Genomic DNA, 15,197 nt, shown 5'->3' on the forward strand with positions numbered 1-15,197 from the left:
AAATAAGCTCAAAACAAGGACCTGGAGGGCTCTGCTATGGAGAAAACCGAACAGAATTCAGGTGACTGGCTCGGTAATAACTCTCTGAACTGCTGAGAGGCCCCTTCAGTTCCTATGTTAAGGATGCTTGAGATTTCAGTCTCACTTCTTTAAATGGTGACATTAATCATTCTCTAATTTACCACCCTGTGTGAGGAGGATGGATGTGAGATTAAGTGTCTCAGGAAGAAGATAGGAAACCACAAAGTTGCTAAACTCAAGTGCAAAGACTGGGGATTCAACACTATAGTTTATGCAACAGCAATTCACATTACCATTTGCAAAACAGTAGTCGGTTGTCCAATGGGGATTATAAACATCCATTTAACATGAGCTACTGAACAGATATTTTACACAGTAACTACTTCAAGTACTATTTAAAATCAATTCTCTTTGTTTTCTTAAGCAATTGTTAATCTCCAATTTCGTGAGTACTACCAAGTCAGTCACTTGAAAATCATCTAGAGCAATCTATTTCACTTAGCAAGCCTAAACCTATAGTTCAACCATTTTATTTACTGTTCTGTGACAAAAATTACTATGAACAGCTATCCCCTGGATAAGAAATCAGGTAAAGCTAGTTTGACTCACTAAATCTGATTTACTGAGTTAATAAGCCAGTTGTTTTAGAATAGGTCTAATGCATAATTTTCATCCATTCTGTATTAAACTATTTCCCCTGTCTAAAATGTCTTTTTGCCCATTCGTACATATCCAAATTCCTACTTCTGTGCTGTAGGGCTTCACGCAACTACACCTGCCTTTAATGAAACTTTCCTCACATGCATAATTGGTGATAATTTTAGTCTCCTCAAGACTCCCACGGGGTTAGCTCTGTTGTGACACTTGAGAAACAACTTGAAACTCCCAATTACCTTTTGTTTTTCTTCCTTAGAGGGCTCATTGGGCAGAAGCCATGTGTGAGTTATCTTTTTTCCTCTATAGAAAGCACCAGAGACCGCTCACATAACAGAAGTTCCAAAATAAAGGACTCTGAATGATTGAAAAAGACAGGGAATGCAAACACGTTACCTGTTGCTTTTTGCACGTTCTGCAGTACGCCACGGCTGGAAACCAGACACACCAGGTGGTAGAGGTTCAGGACCATAACATTCTTTACCAGCAGAGTGTTTCCTTCCATTACTTACAGGTTGCTTTGCGGCCAAGCCTATGTTTGACAAAGCATGAAAAGAAGGAATCAAGATGCACCAAAGGTCTACAGAGCAACTGTCACATGTGTACACTTTGAAAGGAATCAAACAGGCACTTGACAATGATGCCAAGGCCATTAAAAAGAGGATCGTTTTGTACAAAGGTTTTACATAAGCCAGCATTTTTAAAAAATATAAGTTCTCTACAGTAACAAGTTATTTTAACTAAAGCAAAAGTATTGAGATGTGCAGAAATGCAAAAATAAATTTTTAAAATAATCCCGAAGTATGATACATTTTATGTATTATGCAGAAACACTCAAGTTTACTGAATCTTAGAACACCTTTGGCATTTCTGAATCTCAAGGACACAGAAACACAGATACACCCATGACTTCTGCCAAACAGAATCTTCAGAATTAGACCAAAATTTCAATTTAAGATGAATTTTTCTATGTAAAAACAATAAAAGTTATAAGGCTGCAAGTTGCTGGGTGGTAGGTGAGTCAATGTTACTCTCCTATAAGCCTGTCAACCTTCACTGCTCCTTTGATTTCATACAGAAATCACACAAAGAAACAAATGAGACCCACTGGATAAAAGAGTGAAATGTGGAGACTTATCCTGTATTTCAGTAGTAAAGAGGCAAGTATCTTTATATGAAATATTTGGTTGCAAAAACTAGACCTACGTGTTAATATTTCATTTAGAACAAGCCACATATTAAAATTCACATTTAAATATTTAATGTGAATTTACTGAAGACAAACATCATAGGCTAAAATGGTTATATTTATCCTTCAAAGCTACTATATTTTGTGTTATTTTATTTATTTATTTTAATAGATCTTTATTGGAGTATAATTGCTTCACAATTCTGTGTTAGTTTCTGTTACACAACAAAGCAAATCAGCCATATGCATGCACATGTCCCCATATCCCCTCCCTCTTGAGCCTCCCTCCCACCCTCCCTATCCCACCCCTCTAGGCCATCGCAAAGCACCGAGCTGATCTCCCTGTGCTATGCTGTTGCTTTCTACTATAGTTTAGCAACATTAGGATGCAGGGTAAAATGGAGTGTATGTGGTAATACAGGACAAATATTTCATAGAGTGTAGCTTATTGATAATCACCACACGATCCTGTGTGATTTACATGCCTCTTAAAAATATAGAGGAGCTCAGTTCATTTTGTGCTATTTTATTGTGTTTTTTAACTTAATTACGGTCAAAAAAAATGTTTGTATGCATGTGGTTTGTATGTGTATACCCTTCCTTTACTTTCAGAAACGAATGCAAATACATTTGTATTAAAAGTTTTTTAAATTACACTTTTCTTGTTAGGAGATAAAAAAAATTTCTAATAAAAGTTCCCATCTGTTTTTAGGCATACATCATGACAATATAAATGTGACAGAATTCACACCATTATTTCACCCTACACTCACCAGGATCTAGGTATATACCCAGATACTGATTGGCTTACCTCTATGTCTCCAAATAACTGAGGCAAATAGAAAAAATAAGCCCAAGAAATAAAATTACTCTTAAAATAGCTCAATGAGTTTGTACATTGCAGTTATATTTCCACTTGTTTCATCATGCTAAATAAAAAAAAAACGTTTAACTGTTTTCTTCTCATTCCATGATGCCCTATTATATACCACCAGGTACTAATTTTACAGAATTCCTAATATACATGCTTTATTAATATATATATTTCCATTTCTAATATCATAGCGAAAGTCAACTTAGCTATTTTAAGAATACTGTACACGTGATATAAATTTTTAATAATAATATCTAATTAGTGTGATACCACAAATCTTAACTTCTTTGTATGTACTATTTGATTATTAAAATATCACTCTCTTGAAATAACAATTGGCAGACAATCATAAGCTTTTTTTTGACTTCATAAACACTCTTAAACAACTTATTTAATACACTATTGTCCAAGCAAGTTGATTAACAGAGAATCAAAAACATACATCTTTAAGTAGGAAAAAAAAGCTGTATTTATGAAGATGTTTACAATAGTTTATTTTAGGTTATTTCCAATTGTTCACCAATTTAAAAAATTGACCAACTCAATGAAACCTTGTGAATACAATGTTAAAAAGTATAACTATGAATCACAGAATTTAAATTTAGTATGAAAAGATAAGAATGGCAAATTATATTGAAGTTATGTGGAATTATGTTTATAGACAGCAGGAAGAGAAAATAAAAATGTAAATATTGCTAGATAGGATAATGCAATTAGAGGTGGTCTTTTAAATTTTTCATTTTTATGCTAATACAATACCTTTATAAAACCCAAAAATCTTCAAACAACACATTTTAAAAACATTGTGGTAAACTACACAAAACAGAAAATTTATCATTTTAACCATTTTAAAGTGAACCGTTCAGTGATATTAAGTCAACAAATTTTTAAAATTTTCAGAGGGAACCTGAATAAAAGATGAGTTGTCCATTGGTGATTTTAATGTATCCGGTATATAACTAAAGCCACCACAAAACTCTTTCTGGGAAATTGGCAGATCATAAACATAAAATATTTATTTTGCTTTATATCAAACCTTATTGTTTTGCTGTTTCAAAGTTCAAATTTACTCACAAGAAAGAGTCGGTTTCATATTAGATTTGGTTTCACAAATGCTGCTCCTGCTATTCATTCTTATCACCAAAAAAAAAAAAGACTATTTGTGACTAACGATAATATGTTCCAGAAAATAAAAAGTTAAAAGGTTTTCAATCTGCATTTCTGGGAACCTAAATTAAAGCATCACACAACATTTTCAAAAACAGAAAAGCCATTTGATTTGACTAAAAACTTAGTTTTAAGATGGCAGAAAGTACCTTGATAATTTTCTTTTAAGAAAGAAAGAAAAACAAGCCATTAAACAGAAATTCTTCTGAGCGAACTGAAACATGTTATGTATGTCTGACTTGGCACTCCTTCCATCTGGAGAACTTTTTTGATAATTGCTTTCATCACAGAATGATCTAAAGTAAAATGAATTGAAGTTAGAGTAATTATTTCCCAATGAGTGGCTATTTCCATTTAAAACCAAAAGCCAACTAATTATTGCTTTTCCCATAAATTTAAATATGAAATCTACATTATGTAATTATACCCTTAATACCCCTTTGTGTATTCTAATTTCTTCCTCAGAAACCTAAGATGCCATCTTGCAGACTGCCCACAATGGCTACTATTTTGGCAGCAACAAAGGTCAACTTTAAACATTTTGCATCTAAAGTGGCTTTGGATACCTTTGGATAGAAAGTACAGTCTGAGCACTGTCCAGACACTTAGATACCTAAAAGGCATCTAAGATAACAAATCAAAGTCCTGATATTCCCTCAAAAGCTGCTCCTCCCATCAGCCCCCTTTTTCTAAGTGATACCACCCAGTTGCACACATAATCATCAACGACTTGTCTCCTTGTTACTATTCCCTTCATACCTCACAACTAATCTATCTGCAGGTCTTGTTAGCTACACCCTGAAAACACAACCTGAATTCAACCACTTTTCACTTGCTGCAAACTTCCACCTAACCTAGGCCATAAACATCTCTTATTTGGACCCCTGTGATAGTCTCCTAACTGGTCTCCCTGTTCCTCTTCTTTATCCTCCCAAGTCCATTCTCTATACCAGGTCACCTTATTCAGATACTATTTGGATCATGCCTTTTTCCAGTTCGAAACCCTCTACTCATTTAGAATAATCCACATCTTTACTCTGGCCTTCAAGACTTTACAAGAGCAGACCCCTGGCTAGCTCCTTGACCTCATGTCACACCACATTCTTCTTCACTCAGTACTCTGCCCAGATTGGCCTTCTTGCTTTTCCTTAAATACTCCACCCACCTACATGCCTGCATACTCATTGCCCCCTTGTCCTGGAATGTGCTTACCCCAGATCTTCCATGGCTTGCTCCTCTCTTCATTCAGGTCTCCGTTCAAATGCCACTTCTCGAGTGAAGCTGGCCCCTAACTAACCTGTCCAATGGAGTCCTACCTGCCCCCCCTCACTCTTCTTACATTTAGATATTTTTGCACTTCCTACTCTCTAAAATTATATTACTTATCTCTTTACTAATTTCTATCTGAACTCCTTCACTAGAATGTAAGCTCCATGAGGGCAAGACTTTTGTCTGTCTGGTTCACTGCTTTATCAGTAGTGCCTAAACCCGTATCTGGCACACAGAAGGTATTAAAAAAATTACTTGTGAAACTGACAAATGAATAAAGTACTCCTTGCAAGAATTCAGAGGTTGCACAAGAAGCAAATAATGCTCTTGGTGGAAGCAGGCTTAGTATCTAGGTTCACCTCTATTCAGAGTAGAGATAAGAACAATTTACAAGTATAAATCACTTTAATCAGTGAATTATCTGCTCAAACCATAAGGGAAGTACAACATTAGAAAAGTACTGTTTTCTAGGATACAAACAATTAACAAATTCAAACAACGTGTGTATAGAGAATACACACTAAAAACCTATCATGAAAGTATGATGGTCAAGAACTCTCGCAGTAAAAGGTCAGACAAAAACCAGAACAAATGATCATGAATTCTAGTAGTTCTGGGGCTGAACAACCTACTCATTTAATCAAAAGGGATCATCGCAAAAGCACAGGTATTTAAAAATATTACATGAAAGGAAACTATCATGAGTCATTTAAGTGTTGAGTGGACCATCACATTAAAATAACTAGAGTCTTTCAACGCCCCATGACATACAGAAATAGCAAGTCAGACATATGGATCTAACAGCATATGATACAACCCTTACAAACTGTCACTACAGAAGAAGGGACGCCCGGTGTAATTAACCAACTAGCCAAATGAATACAAACAGCCAGTAAACCTCACCAGTAAATCAAATGAATACAAAATAAAACAAAATGTGGTTATTCTCCTATCAGATTAAGCCAAGATTCTGTAAGAGAAGTCTTTAAAATGTCTATACCCTTTTGATCCAAAAGAAATAGTCAGAGATATAGGTAAGGATATATATCAGAGTACTTTTTGTAACTGAAAAACTGGACATACCTTTTATACAAGATCGGATAAGCTATGTGCACTGTGGCATATTCATATAATGGAACACTGAAGGGTCACAAAAAAATGATGCAGTAAGGCTTCCCTGGTGGCGCACTGGTTGAGAGTCCATCTGCTGATGCAGGGGACACGAGTTCGTGCCCTGGTCCAGGAAGATCCCACATGCCGCGGAGCGGCTGGGCCCGTGAGCCATTCCCGCTGAGCCTGCGCGTCCGGAGCCTGTGCTCCGCAATGGGAGAGGCCACAACAGTGAGAGGCCCGCGTACCACACACACAAAAAAAAGATGCAAATTTACTGACTTGCTAAGATGGTCATACTGAATTAACTGAAAAAAGTTATAAAATTTGGAGTAATCCCACTTGCATAAAAAAGGGAGAGGTACTCATTTTTGTAGTCTTACAGTTTTTTAAAAGTGCTACCAGCCAGTGTTTGTGAGAGGCAGGCTTCATTCACATCCACTCTTGGGGTGGACTACAAATTGGCATAGCCTTTCTGGGTGGTAATTTGGCAATGTGTATGAAAAGTCTTAAAAATATGTCACACTTAGTCATTCCACTTGTAGTACCTTATTCTACAGAAGTAAGCCCGATGGACACAGAGATGTATATACAACGTATTCACATTGTTTCTGACATGGAAAAGCAAACTGTCTCAATCTAATTGCAAAGAACTGATTATAGGACATCAATATGATGGAACACTACATGATACCTCATTAAATGAAAAAAGCAGGAATATGAAATAGCAAGTATACTACAATTCTATTTTTGTAATCCCTAAGTGTACAAATATATTTATAGAAAACAATAAAAAGACTGAGAATATATACACCAAAATGAACAGTGATTATGTCTGGGTGTTAAATTTATAGGTAATTGTTCTCTTGTTACTCTGTATTTTCTGTAAAGAATATATGTAACTCTTAGAGAAAGTTTAAAAGCAACATAAAAGCTATCAGAAAAATGAGGCCTTAAAAAAAGTCCTATCACAACAGTATCATGCCAAAAGCTAAGCATATATTATATTAAAAATTCAGTATTTTCAATTTAAGAATTTACCTCCAAGCCATAAATCCTCACTAAGAGATTCTGCAAAAGCACGAGCACCCAGGTCACCAATGAGCTTGTTGCAGTTCAGAGCGATGCGCCTCAAACCAGGCATACAGTCAAGATCAGGTCTCCTGGAACGAAGACTCTCAGCTCAGGTTTCTTCATGCCTTCTGGTAGTCTGATACTTCAAAGATCTAATGGGATGAAATTAAGATGCTTCAATAAGGAGACAGGATGTGCCTACTGAGCATGGCTTATTATGTCAGAGATTTACACACACACATATCACGCATATATGCCAGGAGAATCAAGCTGAGAAATTAAACAGTCAGTTCTGCTTTACGAGTCCAGTGACCCACATTCTAGTCGGTCAGTGATTAGATTCCAGCCACTGGATGACCTGTTTTTGAACAGTTATGTAAAGTTGGATAACTCAATTACAGTCTAAGAATTATTTTCCTTATCTTCTAAGTCAGGGAATTGATTCTAAATTCTATCATTGCTGAGGCTCTAAATTTCATCATTCTGTCCTCCAATGGTCTCCAAACACCTGACTGGGCAACCCATAAGAAAACTTTTTAATATGCATCTTATTTTTTAACAAATTATATACACAAAGTTCTATACATATAATTTAGGTACATTATAAACTACACAGATATTTTTAAATGATACAAAGCTAAATAGGTTCTAATATTTTCTTTTCCTAACTCCTAAGGCATTATTGAATTTTATTTATTTTTAAAAAGTATTTATTTGTTTCTTTGTTTGGCTGTGCCGGGTCTTTAGTTGCGGCCTGCCGGATCTTTTAATTATTGCATGTGGGATCTAGTTCCTTGAGCAGGGATCGAACACAGGCTCCCTGCATTGGGAGCGCAGAGTGTTAACTGCTGGACCGCCAGGGAAGTCCCAGGCATTATTTTTAAAACTATATTTACAAAATGGATCTTACATGCTACCTAGGGTGTGGACACAAACTTCAGAGGCCTGGACTATGCACAGCCAGTTTGATGTGCCTTGGGAAGATAATGGTTTGACATTTAACCACAAGTCTTGTCTTAAAGACATTCAATTCTTTATATTCATAAAATCAATTTTGGTAACAGGGAACACTGACTTTAAATCAAAAAAGTCTTGTTACATTCTTGAAAACATAAAAGACTCAAAGTGCCTTTGACACTCTAAAAGCAAAATCATTAGTGTCATTTTCCTATTAACAATGGCTTATAAAAGCTCCAAGCAGAAATAACAGCAATCACTTACACAGTGCTTAGTATGTGCCAAGCACTATTTATACAAATGAGTTCATTTAAACCTCACAACGAGGCATAGACGTTAAGTGATTTGTCCATGGTCACTAGCTATGAAAAGGGAGAAAGGGAATTTGAACCCAGGCCATTTGGCTTCGGCACCCAAGTTCTTGACTGTTCTCTACCCGAGGGGTCAATGGACTTGCCCTGTAGAGGCTCAAAGAATTCTTCAATTTCTAAAATCTAAATTTAAACATTTCCAGCTTTGTGGGCTATACAGTTTCTGTTGCAACTACTCAACCCCACTGGCGTAGGCTGAAAGTAGCCATAGCTACCATGTAAACAATGGGTTCCACTATGTTCCAAAAAACTTTCTTTAAAAAATCAGGCGACGGGCCGGATCTGGCCCACCAGCCATAGTTTACCTATCCCTGATCTGCACCACCAAACTATTAAAAAGACTTCATGTCAAATTATTAAATAACTTAGGCCTCAATACAGTAATTATAACCACTGTAAAGTTGTTAAGGCATTAGTTTAAAAACTGTATTTACAAGTTGCCGATGTAGTGATGTTTATTAGTTTATAAACTACAGCAGCTAATAGACACTTGATTCATTTAAATCTTGAAGACTATAATTTAGTCTTGAAGACTAAATTAAATCTTGAAGACTATTATAAACTATAATAGTTTCTTCACAGCATCACAATCAATGTTTTCAGTAACTAAAAATACATAGAAGTATTATTACGTATTATATATTAAATCTCCTATTTCTAAAATTAAGTGGACTATCTTTACTAAATGGTAGAATCCCAAACTGAAAACTGGTCTTATTCTTTCAACAAAACGAAAGATGCACTCACAGGTATCAAAAGACAAAAATTAACTGCCATCTGTGTCAATGTATTAATGTGCTTCAATCACATATGTTTTCATGAAAGTTTAAACATAAAATCACCTTTAAGATCCTGGCCACGTAATCTGCTCCCTGCCATGTCAGATTATACCCCGTGAAGTTTACTGTCTTAAGAGTGATAGAGTTCTTTACACCTTGCCAAATAACTAAAAGGAAAAAAAAAACCCCCACACACAGTAAGATGAAGAGCCTATACGTTTGTCAATCTTGACTTATTTGCTTTTCTTGAGTCAATTGGAGGTTTACAGCCACATTCTTAAAATCATTAACTACAATCTTCCCAAACAGGTAATTGATGAACTGATGCATTCTAAAGCTTGTCAGTAACAAAGTTATTCCAGTTTACAGCAACAGTTTAATTCTATTTAGTACTAAAACTGAATACACTGGATACTGTAAACTTTCTTACCAACCACTCAGTAAAGTACTACATACTTTTGAGACAAAGGAAAAAAAAGAAAAACCTAAAGAGCATAAGACTCTTCCGATTTTCAGTTCCAATGATACATGCCAACCTTGATGATCAATCAGCGATTTAAATGTCAACTATAAACCCAGTATTTTATTAGCTGCTATGCAGTATACTAGAGCAATAGAAGAGGGAGGACCTCAAACCCTCTGTTTCCTCAAATTGAAAGGCAGGCTTCCTTACCCCTTCAGACCACTAATGGACACAGGGAACGTACACTAATGTTTCAGGACCCCAATCAAGAATCACCTGCTTTGTGATTAGGTCCATCATACACCCTCACCAACACCACTGAGTTTGCTGCTCCTACGGGACGTTACATATATTTCCTATTTGAACACATACCACAGTGCATTATAATTATGATTGCAGATAGATGTTCTAACAATTTAAAGAGAATGATGACTTTTTTGCTCTTTACATCTTGCTATTTCCCGTCCCATAATATTTCTTGAAGAGAAACCATAAAAATATAAAGAAACACAAAAAACAGGAAATATACAAAACGTGTGGTTTGTGGCTTAACACAAACTTAAGTAAGATTAATTCTGACAGTATCCAGCATGACAAACTTCCATGGTACAAATGAAAATGGACCCAGGTTTGAGCAGGTACAGGAGACAATCCACGCATGCACAACACCAAGAAAAGGTAGACAGACATGGTGTGTAGGAAGTCACGAGACCAGTCCGATGGGAAGAGACTTAAACAAGACTGAAACTCACTTTCGAAACCTCCGTCTCCAACTGGACAATTCGCAAGACACAGGTTCACCAAAGTGGCCAAATATTCAATCCCTTTAATGGGGAGGAACAGTTTTAAATTTTATTGCTTTAGTTTGCCCCAAAAGCAACTATCAAAGGTTGGCAGGACACAATGAAGGCTTACTTTTGTCAACATAGTTAAGTCTCTCTCTCTCAGAACTAGCCCACTTAGCTCCAGGTTCCTTAGCGCACCCGATGCACTTACACAGCCTTCATGAGCTTTACACAACTGGAAGGTCACATCTTTATTTCTTATCGCAGGAACACGACTTCTGTAAACTTCATTTCTGTCACAACCTAAAGCAAAAATATTGTAAAATGAGTGGTTTAAACCATACATTTTATCATCATTAAAAAGCACCTAAATAAAAAGAAAAAAAGCATCTGCTCTGTGCTAAGGATTAGAAACGACTCCTGCCCTTAAAGCCTTCATTAAGGAGGAAGATGTATAAACTCAAAATTTCAATCACATGAGATAAATAAACATAACCTTTATGCACAGAGGTGCCTATGGAGGCAAAAAGTTACATCTAAGTGACAGCTTCATGAGAACCCTGAAGTAGAATCTAGAAAGATGAGGCTATGCAGAGTTGGAGTAGGAGGTGCATTAACTGCAGAGGGAACATCTGTGAAAAGACACTCAAGCCTGACTCCTGCTGGGCACTGTAAATACTTCAGGTGGGGACGACTAAAGGCCAGGGGTCCAAGTGTGAGAAGAGACACAAAGGAAAATAGAGATGCTGGCAGAAGCAAGCCTGGGAGAGAGCATGGCTTTTATCCCACAGGTGACGAGGCCTGGGACTACCACTGGCTGAGTAAGGGTGCCTCCGCTGATTAGAAAAAGGCGCCCCGCTGCTGCAGGACCAATTAGACAAAGGAAGTGATCCCAAAAAGTTCCCCTTCCTCAGGGCCAAAGAACGCCATGACGGGGCTTCCCTGGTGGCGCAGTGGTTGAGAGTCCGCCTGCCGATGCAGGGGACACGGGTTCGTGCCCCGGTCCGGGAAGATCCCACATGCCACGGAGCGGCTAGGTCCGTGAGCCATGGCCGCGGAGCCTGTGCGTGCGGAGCCTATGCTCCGCAACTGGAGAGGTCACAACAGTGAGAGGTCCGCGTACCGCAAAAAAAAAAAAAAAAAAAAAAAAAGAGCCCCATGAGGCTTGGCCCAGCACAGTTCAGACTACACGCCTCTAGGCAGGGCAAACGCTGCGTGGCTAGTATGCACTAACTCTGTGTGGGCAAGCCATTAGCAGCATTATTTTAAGCATAGCTTTTTATGTTACAAGATCACTCAACCCGAGTAGGCAGATGAACTCAGAGGAGCTGAGCCCAGGAGCTGCGAAACCACCCAGGAGTTTCTGCCATAGTCTGGGCAAAATGTAATATGGATGAAGAAGCAAATTTAAGAGGAGGCCAAAATCTACAAGCTAGCCCCACTGGATGCAAGACATAAAGGAAGTTCAGTGAAGGAACTCTGAAGAGAATGGGCTCAACAATAAATTTTTGTTACATTCAATGTAAAATATGTGGCAAAATTAAGTACAGTGGCCTTTAAGGTCCCTTCCAGCTCTAATTTCTTTTGATTTCTAACTTATTACTCTGCTTAAGTAAAGTCCCTTCAGAGGTACAGAACAGTTCTTACACCTGAATGGGATGCAAAGAATAATCTGACTTCTGTTCACCAGGGGATGAATTGAACTGTCTTTGCAGGAGAGAGAACAGATGGTGTGAACCCCAGATCCTAGTAAAGGGCCAGGCACACGATAAGTATTCAGCTTTTCGAAAACAAACGAACAATCATTTCCTTTCCTAGATCTTCACACCCTTCCTCTGCTAGCTACTTTCTCTCAGCTTATAAACATCCTCAAATATACCCACTTAAAAAACTCTCAGACCTATGACTCTTTGGATATTCTTGTGGATAACCTAAGTCTCTCCCATGCCTTCAAACACCTGTCCTTCCAGAAAGCCCAGATCTGTATCTTGGGCCCAGACCTGGCCCCTCTACCAGGCCCCTCTAAAGCACTGAAGATCAAGTAAGATCCTCTCCCCACCTCCAATCCCTCGCTACTGTGCTCTGTATCTCACAAAAAGATGCAGCTGTAAACTGTCACCCACACTTGCTGCCCTCCCTTTTCTAACTGGTCACCAGGCCTCACCCATTCTCTCTCAGATCTGCAAAATCCAGTCCCACCTTTTATAACTTAAGTGGGACCCTTTGATTACAATTCACGCTGCACCCAATCAACTGCCTTCCACATGGAGGTCCCAGTGAGCCTCTAAACCAGAATTCCATTTCACTGTTCTTTGGTGTTTCCTACAGCCTTCAGGATAAACATCCAAACTTCTGACATGACAAACAAGGCCCCTTTCTGTGGGGCCCCACTAGGTTTCCAGTATCAACTCTCATTGCTTTCCCAAACCCTGAGTTCCAGTCCTGTACCTGAGTTTTGCCATATTTTTTTATATTTCTCAAACTTTGACACACACTGCTCCCTCCTGCCACCCCAGGAGCTTCTACATATCCTTAGAAAGGATGGCACCTCCTCCAAGAGCCTACCCTGAACTTTCCCTTCCAAGATTCTATGCTCTGCAAAGGGGAAAGATGGCGGGGAGGGATACATTAGGAGTTTGGGAATAACATATACACACGACTATATATAAAATAGATAATCAACAAGGACCTACTGCACAGCACAGGGAACTCTACTCCATATCCTGTAACAAACTGTACGGGAAAAGAATCTGAAAAGGAATGGATATATGTATAACTGAATCACTTTGCTGTACACCTGAAACTAACACAATATTGTAAATCAACTATACTCCAATATAAAATAAAAATTAAATTAAAGAAAAAAGAGATTCTATGCTTTGTAGCACCAGAACTCACTTCTTCCAGAACACTGACTACTGTGCTTGTGTTTACTTGCCACCCAGTAGAAGGGGAGCTTACCTAGGGCAGAAGCGTCGTCTCCAGCAGCCCTTGGTTCTGACAACTCATTCAAGTACCAGGATACTTTACACACATAACCTGCTTAATTAATTCTAAGAACCCACAGAAAGAGTGGTTTTTAATGTCATTTTACAAGTGTGGGGATTGTAGCGCAAAAGAAACCTGCCCAGGCCACAGAGAGCATAAGCCCTGGAATTCAAACCCTAAGCTGCCTTCACACTGGTGCTCTTTCCACTATAGGATACTATTGAAAAAAATTTCTTTTTCCTGAGCCCTGTTTGAATGGAAAGGAAATGAAGCTGGGATATATCAATTTCCTAATCGCTTTGGTCTGTACCAGGCCAAGTCATTCAACACACCAGGTAACATCTGTGCAACCATTAACGACGCTCCAAACTGTGCTAAGTGTTCTACATTGTAGAGTCTACAAGCATTAACAGAGTGAGACCTTGTAACCTCCACAGAGAGTGGGTCCTGTTAAGCCCATGCTACAGATGAGAACACTGAGACCTAGAAGCCTTAAAGCACTCGGCCGGGGTCACCGAGCTGGCAGGGGTCCTAAGCCGCACGCCCCGTCTAGTGCACGCACACCCGGGCACTGGGCACCGGTTCTAGTGCCCACCCTCCACCTTGCACCATCTAAAACCCCGCTTCTCAGCGCCCACATGAGGGCCCCTGGAAGCGGGAACTACAAACCTGTCTCGCCAAGCCGTGGCTGGAAGAAACTCTGGATACAGATCACGGGCAGAGGGTGCTCAAGAGCGGCGTCCAGTCAACCCCACGGAGGCGGTCGGCGTTGAAGTCCAGCAGCCCTCCCGCAGGGAAGCGCGACCGGCGGGCAGAGGCAGCGAGTCCTGCAGCGCACACAGCTCCTCACAGCGCCAGAAGTCGGCCACGCTGTCGCGGCGCAGCTTCACCGAGTGATCATGGCCGGAGCGTGGCCTCGGGGACGCTGGCTGCGGACACGATGCCCACAGCCGCCTGGCGGTCCCTGCTCGCCTCCCGGCCCCTCGGGCGCCCACCACCCGGCGGCTGTGGCGCCGCAGCGTGGGCAGGACCCACGTAGCAGGCGGAAGACGCAGGGCCACGGGTCCCAGCTACGCCGGCCCCCTCCATGCCACGACCCCGTGACCCCGCATCGCCGGCTGTTGGCGCCGGCCTCAACGCCCCGCGAGACGCGGCGCGGCAGTTTAAACTTCCGGGCGGGCCCTTGGGGGCGGGGCTCGAGGACGTCAGCGCACGCCCTGTGCGCCAGCACGCAGCCCCGCCTCCCAAGGGGACCCGGCTTGAGGAGCAGTGGTGGAAACTTCGAGACTAGGACGGCGCGAAAGGTAGGAGGTGTGGAGAATTTGGGGTTTCGAAAACGCGTTTGCTGACTGATCCAAACAAAAGTGAGACATGATTGTATCAGCGCATTTTAAAAGTAAACTCCCACTAAGCGTCTGTGCTCGCGCCGCCCAGGAGAGAGTGTGCACTTCGTGAGGGACACAGGAAAGGCTGAGTGAACGTTTGCCTGTGGTCCG

At 39.9% G+C, this 15,197-nt stretch overlaps 1 long non-coding RNA gene across 1 annotated transcript; it reads right to left on the reverse strand.

Annotated features, from left to right (window-relative positions):
• Nucleotides 1-56: 56 nt before the first annotated feature.
• Nucleotides 57-11,726, reverse strand: LOC113616789 (uncharacterized). Its single transcript, XR_003431416.1, has 3 exons — nucleotides 10,681-11,726; nucleotides 7,326-7,500; nucleotides 57-1,207 (listed from the first exon to the last, which is right to left on the reverse strand). It is a non-coding gene; the product is annotated as an uncharacterized LOC113616789 (long non-coding RNA).
• Nucleotides 11,727-15,197: the final 3,471 nt, after the last annotated feature.

Source organism: Aethalodelphis obliquidens, unplaced genomic scaffold, assembly GCF_003676395.1.
Source record: "Aethalodelphis obliquidens isolate GAN/ISIS:26980383/991018 unplaced genomic scaffold, ASM367639v1 scaffold514, whole genome shotgun sequence".
Taxonomy (NCBI): Eukaryota; Metazoa; Chordata; class Mammalia; order Artiodactyla; family Delphinidae; genus Aethalodelphis; species Aethalodelphis obliquidens.